The sequence below is a fragment of the Zophobas morio genome, unplaced genomic scaffold (genome assembly GCF_036711695.1).
Source record: "Zophobas morio isolate AGI-343-1 ecotype UQ-CSIRO unplaced genomic scaffold, CSIRO_AGI_Zmor_V1 ptg000031l, whole genome shotgun sequence".
Taxonomy (NCBI): Eukaryota; Metazoa; Arthropoda; class Insecta; order Coleoptera; family Tenebrionidae; genus Zophobas; species Zophobas morio.
This window is the reverse complement of record NW_026972136.1, coordinates 10117529-10125278: the sequence shown is the minus strand read 5'-3', so window position 1 is coordinate 10125278 and position 7750 is coordinate 10117529.

Genomic DNA, 7750 nt, shown 5'->3' with positions numbered 1-7750 from the left:
TCAGCAGAATTATTAAATATTACTGAAAAATTTGTCTTTAAAAAATCGTGGTGCAAATTGCTCTCACCTTGGCAGTAAAAAATAAAATAAATAAATACGGTGATCAGGAAGGTAAACTATGAATGAAAGCCAGCAGAACAAGTGGTAAGCACAATGATGAAACACTAGTGTGTAACTTGTGCAGCAGCAAATTAATTACTCTTTACTTTTATTTCTTATTCTTATTGGAAGTTGGGGAAATTTGCACCACAATAAATTTTTGTTTAAAATTTCTACACATGACATTTATCGGGCTCTTTACCAAAATATTTGTCCGAGAAATGGATAGATGTCAAGCTAAAGAGTACCTGTTAATTACACGTGGTACATGAAAGAAGATTTTGACCAAAAGCTCACTGCAGTCAATTTTATAATTGACGATTTTAAAAAGAAACATACTGTACTACAAATATTACTTTTTTCCCACGTGGTTTCTTTTCTGATTGTCATTAGGAGCATTGTCCATAACTACTGTGGAATTGTTCTCAGTGCAAAGTAGGTATAAAGAGGTTTGGCTGGAGATCTTTTTACGTTTTCATTTTAAGGGGGAACGCTAGACGAGAGGCAAGTTTGAATTGGGCGCCATTTGTTGCCTTAAACGCAACCAGCAATTCTTCTTTAAATCTACCTGACGCGTTGGGATAGAAGACTACCGGGCATGGGTCATAAAAACATCGTAACCCGTTAATGAAGAATAATGATAATTTATGACAGGCGGCCCACAACATACCTTCAGCACAGAATAATCATTTCTCGTATTCTTTTGATATATTAATTTTAATATTCGAGATAATTATTATATTATTCAAACACAATTTGAATTCACTGTAGAGCAAACAAGGTTTATTAGCTAGTTTATTCGCCTAAATGTATTATTAATACCGTTTTCTTGTTATAAGGGAACAAATTAAATCCACAGTTCTATTTTTAAACGCTCTGTATTTTTGCTCGGTAAAAATGATAAATGCTAAGTTATATAATAAATGCTCAGTTAAAAAATAAATTCTCAGTAAAAATAATATATGCTTGGTGAAATAATAGCTGCTTAGTTAAATTAATAACTGTTCGGTTAAATAAGGAATTCTTAGTAAGAACTCAACTACTAAGTATAAAAATTGGTCGAAGGTTATTTCGACAGAACTTCCCTCTCCCGTCAAGTGCAGCACAACAAATTAAATAATACTCCCGCAGAAGGCGCAAATTGAAAAATGAAATATATTTAAGATAGACAACAAATCGGAAAAATCGAAAAATCAAAAACTTTAAAAATCGAAACATTTAAAAATCAAAAAATTTAAATATCTGAAAATTGAAAATCTAGAAATTGAAAAGTTCTCAATATTCAAATCCTGAAAAATTGAGTACTGAAAACTTGAAAAATTGAGAAATCCAAGCATCAAAAAATAGTAAAATCGAAAAATGTAAAATTTAAAAAATCCAAAAATTGAGAAATAAAAGAAAAGAAAAATCAAAAATTTAAAAATTCGAAAAATTGAAAAATTAAAATATCGAAAAATTGAAGAATTGGGAAATCGAAACATCAAAAAAATCAAAAAAACAAAAATCTAAAATTCAAAAATCAAAAAATTGAACACTCGAAAAGCCAAAAAGTCGAAAAAGCGAAACATCGGAATGCTCAAAAACTAAAACATCGAGAAATCCAAACATCAACAGTAGAGGAGTCAAAAAAATCAAAAAATTAAGAAATCAAATTAGACGAAAATTGAAAAATCGAAAAGTTAATAATTGAAAAATTGAAACATTTTAAATGAAAAAAATCGGTAAACCGAAAAATTGAAAAATCTAAAAATCGAGAAATTGACCAATCTAAAAATTAAACAATTTAAAAATCGAACAAGTGGAAAGGAAAACAAAAAAATTAACGGAAAATCTAGAACTTAAATATTGAAAAATTAAAATACCTATCGAAAAATTGAAAAACCGAGAAATTAAAACATCAAAAAATGGAAAAATTGAAGAACCGAAACGTTGCAAAATCCCAGAACTGAAATACTGAAAAACTGAAAAATGGAAGAAAAATTGAAGAATCGAAAAAGTGAAAAAATTCAAAACTGAAATCTTGAAAAACTGAAAAATGGAAAGAAAATTAAAGAATCGGAAAAGTGAAAAAATCCAAAACTGAAACATTGAAAAATTCAGAAATCGAAAAATTGAAAAATCGAGAAATAGAGAAATGGGAAAATCAAAAAATCAGTTAATCGAAAAATTGAGAAATCGAAAAATTTAGAAACGTCAAAAATTGAAAACTGAAACATCGGAAAATTGAGAAATCGAAAAATGAAAAAATTCGAGAAACCGAAAATATGAAGAATCGAGAAATCGAAGAATCGATAAATTGAAAAATCCCAACAGTAATATGTCGAAAAATTGAGAAATCGAAATCTAGCGAAACTGAAGTATCGTTAAGTTAATAAATTGAAAAACTGAAAATTTTTGAAAAAAAAAATCGTATCAAAAACTAAACATTAAAAAAATCGGGAAATTGAACAAAAAATCAAAACATTGAAATCCCAGTAAGTTGATAAATAGGAAAATTTAAAAAACAAAAATTTTAAAAATCCAAGAATTGAACAACAAAAAAAAATCTAAGCCTGAAAACTCATAAAATCGAATGATCGAGAACTCAAAATATCAAAGAAAACAAAAAATCTAAAATTTAAAAATTCGACAAATCGAAAAATCATGGAGCTGAAAAATCGAAAAGTCGAGATAGTGAGAAATCTAAAAACCTAAAACTTTAAAAACTGAAAAATTAAAATATCGAAAAATTTAAAAACCAAGAAAATATAATATCAAAAATTTGAAAAATTGAAGAAACGAAATATTGCAAAATTCCAAAGCTGAAATATTGAAAAACCTAAAAATGGAAGAAAAATTAAAGAATCGAAACTGTGAAAAAATCCCAAACTGAAACATTGAAAAATTGAGAGATAGAGAAATGGGAAAATCAAAAAAATTAGTCTAAAGAGTTTAGACAGTACTTCCCTCGCTATCGGAAACGTGACGACTGCATGCCTATTATGTTTTTTTTTCACATTAGATTTCAAAGCATTCGGTTTTGTTGTAGGTACCTGTACCCGATTAAATCAGTAAAATAAATCTGCGCATTCATTAAATTTTTTGAGTCACCCTGTATATCCGAATCCAAAAAATATGAGTGGGATGATAAATTACAAGAAGAGACTCATCATATTTTGTACATTTTAGATAGGATTTATTCAGCAAAATTTTCGGATGACGTCATCAATTTTTTAGAGGGGATAAGTAAATATATTGTGATTAAAACGGTCCTGGTTTAATAACAAAAAAATATTGTTCGTCTATGAAACAAGCTCGTCTTAGACAAAGTATTCGTAAAAAAAAATATGTCGTAAAAAAATGTACTGCGATTATGGTTTAAATATTTTTTAGAAAATCCTGTCATGGATGTAGACACATTTGTGACAGCCAAAGAGGTTTTTTTGAGAAAATTATTTTTGAATTTAGACCAAATTTAAATAGACAGTAGCCAACAGGCACATTTGGGCAAAAGAAAGAGAGGGTTACGGCTTCAAATTTTGGACGTATTTACAAACTTAGGCCGACTACAACAATAGCTAAAACTGTAGAGTCTCTGTTGTACAGTACATTTGGAGGTAATAGTCATACATACTATGGACAGCAAAATGAGGAAAAAGCTGTCAAGTGTTTTGAAATAAATAAAAATATAAAAATTGAACGGTGTGGCTTGTTTATTTCAAAACAATTTCCTTACTTGGCTGCTAGTCCAGACAGGGTTCTAGAGGATAGGAGTGCATTAGTCGAAATTAAATGCCCTTCAAAAGCGGTTAGAAAAAAAATAATCAAATTTTGTACATTGACAGAGAGAGAATTGAAACTAAAAAAAATCATGATTACTACTTTCAAGTCCAGGGACAAATGCTTATTACGGATATCTCACAAGTTTATTTTGTTGTGTGGGCACCCAAAAGAATATATATAGAAAAAATTTATAAAGACGAAGAAATATGTAAAAAGATGGCAGATAAACTTGGCAGATTTTACTTTGGCGCATTATTGCCCGAAATATATTTTTTTAAATAAATAAAATTTGTTTCTATTAGGAGTACATTTTTCATCACCAAGACTTGCATATTTTTATTATAAATATATTTTGAAAATGATCTCTCGGCAAATGAAAACATATACGAGCACTTTTTTCGAGTAAACAATGAAGGGAGAACTTACTGGGCGTAGGGCTTTTTTAAAACACCTCCTTTCTAGGATAAGTAGTAGATACACTTAGCTATTTATACGTGTTAAACAAAAGCTGTATTTTATATATTTTTTATTATTATTATAAATATGTTTATTAGTTTTATTAATTAACAAAGCAAAATATATATTAACAATAATATTACAATGAATTTTTAGTAATCATGGGTATTGAATTCAGGATCCTGAGTGGAGTAAAAATATTATAGTTCCCCAGTTTTAATTCGGTTTTATGATAGTACCTCATTGCCTAAAAGTTAATTTCCTTAACAATAGATTACTACGGCCGGTCCTGGCGGCTTGTTATAAAACTGAGTTCCTTGCCATAAATTAGAAAAATCAGTCGAGAACTCTAACAATCAGATTATGGTAGAGCAGGCGATAAGGGTTTTACCTGGAAAGTCGCTTCCGTAAATTTAATGGCGCTCCTATCGGCAAAGTACTGAACTAACTGCTCAAATTCTGTCGAATTGATATCCATTTTTTTCAATAATTGTTAGTTTTTATTAAAAACTCTGCTAACCAATAGATCATTAATTTTCCTCTGATATTCCTGTTAAAATTATTCGACGTATTTTGCATTAATTTGTGATATATTTTGATTTAATAAAAACATTATTATTTAAACAAATTGTACCACTAACAAACATTTAATGACTCTGCGCCCTGCAAAAAGTGATGTTTTATCCATGTGCGAATTTTCAAGCGATTCTATGACGGTTGTGACTAAAAAAACTTGAAAAGAAGACATACAATGGTGCTTTTTTTACGATATTTCTCAGCCATATTTTTTTAATTGATTGAACTGGTCTCTGCGCTCTAGAATATGAATAAAGTTGCAGTTTGACGTATGATACATCTATATTAATATCATTTTTTCATACAAAAAACCAAAAAAATGTTATACCTCGTCTAGCGAGTCCCCTTAAGCAATCCATTTTTTTAATAATGTCCGAAAAAATTCTTTTTTTTTAATTTTACATTCTTAACTACGAAGTTTTTAGTAAAACCCGTGGCAAATTTTCATTACAGAGTGTCTCTAAAATTTTGTAACAATTTGCCTAAAAAAATTAGAAGCATTTACAATTAAATGGTTAGACTACAAAAGATTTTTTAAATTCGATATGATTTAAAATTTATATTTTTGAATTAGTAACCTAATTATTAGTAATTACGTACTTTTGATTTGACTTTGTGTTATTTGTGTAATTATGCCAACGTAATACATTATTAATATTATTATTATCACCGTTATATTATAGCCTCTAACTACAGAAATTGATCACTCATGTATTTTTTTACGAAGAAAGATCCTGTTGTCGTTTTATAGCTTTTGTTATGGCAATTTTATCTGTGTTTGTGTCGTTAAACTTATTTGTTTTCCAAGAGTCTCCCTATGAAGCTTCAATATAACTTGGTCATACTTTTTTCGTACTTTTTTTTCTACTATAAGCAATCATTTTGAAAAAATGTGGTATCCCGGTTTGAAAAATTGAATGTCGCGACGAAATAAAAAATAATTCTAGTAACGTAGGCAATCACCCATGCGTGGGTAAAGCGTTAGAGGAGAGGCAGAAGGCCTCAGGTAGAATTCTAAAAGGTTACTCACTCTTGTTTTGAGTGTTAATAAAGGGCATTAAAAAAAGCGAATCGCATTCGACGCCACTGTCCCCATTCAACAAGTGTAATTAATACAAGATCAGTTAATTTGTGGTTTTCTAATCATGAATGTTGGCGAATTCATCAACACGCGTTATTTTGGTTTATAAATTCACGGTTTATGGCTCTAATACAATTCAACTACAATAATGAAAATGTTCCCGTCAAACACGTAGCAAGAAATTCACTCATCCGGCTTCAATTTATTTTAAATAACGATATATATGAAGTTCAGATATTTTTATTTGAGCTGTTATGTTATCCAACTTTATAATTTCTCTCGAGATTTATAATTTTAGCTACCAGCCTTAAACATTGATTCATTTTGAGAGAAAGGACTCGAAAATTATTTGTTAAATTAATATCATCGTGCACTCGAAAACGGGAAGGCTTTAATATTTTTTTGTGGCTTGAATTTGAACATTTATTCTAGAATTATTTTGATTTTGACCCTGTTTAATTTGTACCTAATCGTGTGGCGAAAGCGGAATACACGGTTTCTGGTTACAGCTGACGGTTTTTCTGTCATGCCATTCGCTCTAACAAACGTTAAATCTCTATGTAGTCATAGGACTGTTCTCTGAAAATAGGATAGAGCGTGTAATATGCGACAGGTTTTTTGAGCATAGACAAAAATTTCAAATTTTTTGCGGCTTTTACAATTTTGTGCACATGTCTCACTTAGGCGGGACGTTTGGTTTATCGCAACAATACAAATATTGTATCTTTTTGATAATCGACGATTATGTCTATAAATACGGAATTTATGAAATACATATAATTATCGAAAAGCAATGACATAAGATTTTACTTGTTTTCACCATTTAGTGGTCTATCAATTTGTTTATTTCTTTTTAGGTTTTGGTAGCAACGCTAACCAAAATTTGTATACCTACCTGTTAATCCTCTTCACGAAACTGATAACGTTACCTGAAAACGAATAAATGTTTACGATTAATGAAGTCGAAATAATCACGCTTTCCTTCCTTTGCTTGAAAATTCACAAAAATTTTACTCATCTTCACTTTCTGAGCAAATAAATGATTCTGGGTAGAAACTAAAGGCGTACCAAAATCTAACTTGATGAGATTTGGCTAACTTTATCTTGTTAAAAACTGCAGAACAACGAAAGCCTTGGGATTAAGACCCAAATTGACCAAATTAAATCTGGCTTAATATCTTAAACTAATGGGTCCATAGAGATAAATGAAAAATGATATCTCGGTGTTGAATAAAATTGGGGCGTCCAAACTATGTCAGACTTATCATCCTTTCACTTCCTTCTCTATGGTTTAAGGAACTCAAGGTGGTTTAAAGGAATCCAGAAAAATCGTTATTACTTATACAATTAATAACAAGCATTAAACAAAAACAATCAACGGGAGTTTTGGTACCTGTGTAGAGAGGGTAGCATTAATATCATTCTGGCTCGAATGTGACGAATCGACTAGGACAAAAAAATATGTGGAAAACTTAACGGAAATTATACTCAGTGACATGGAAATCAGAACACCCAGTAATAGTAAGCATATTTTAATAATTTTTGATATACGTAGTTAATACGGCAATAGAAGTAAATGATCAAAATTTGAAGTGATTCAAAAACGTGTTGATGGTCCCGAACTAAAATTTTCGAAAAATTTGGGACTAAAATTTTCGAAAAATTTGGTTTGATACCGAGTTTTTTTGCCTCGAAAATTGACATTTTTTCTTTTGATCAATTCTGGTAAAACTGTTTGCTTTTTTCAAAGAAATGAAACCGAAAATAACTTCTATA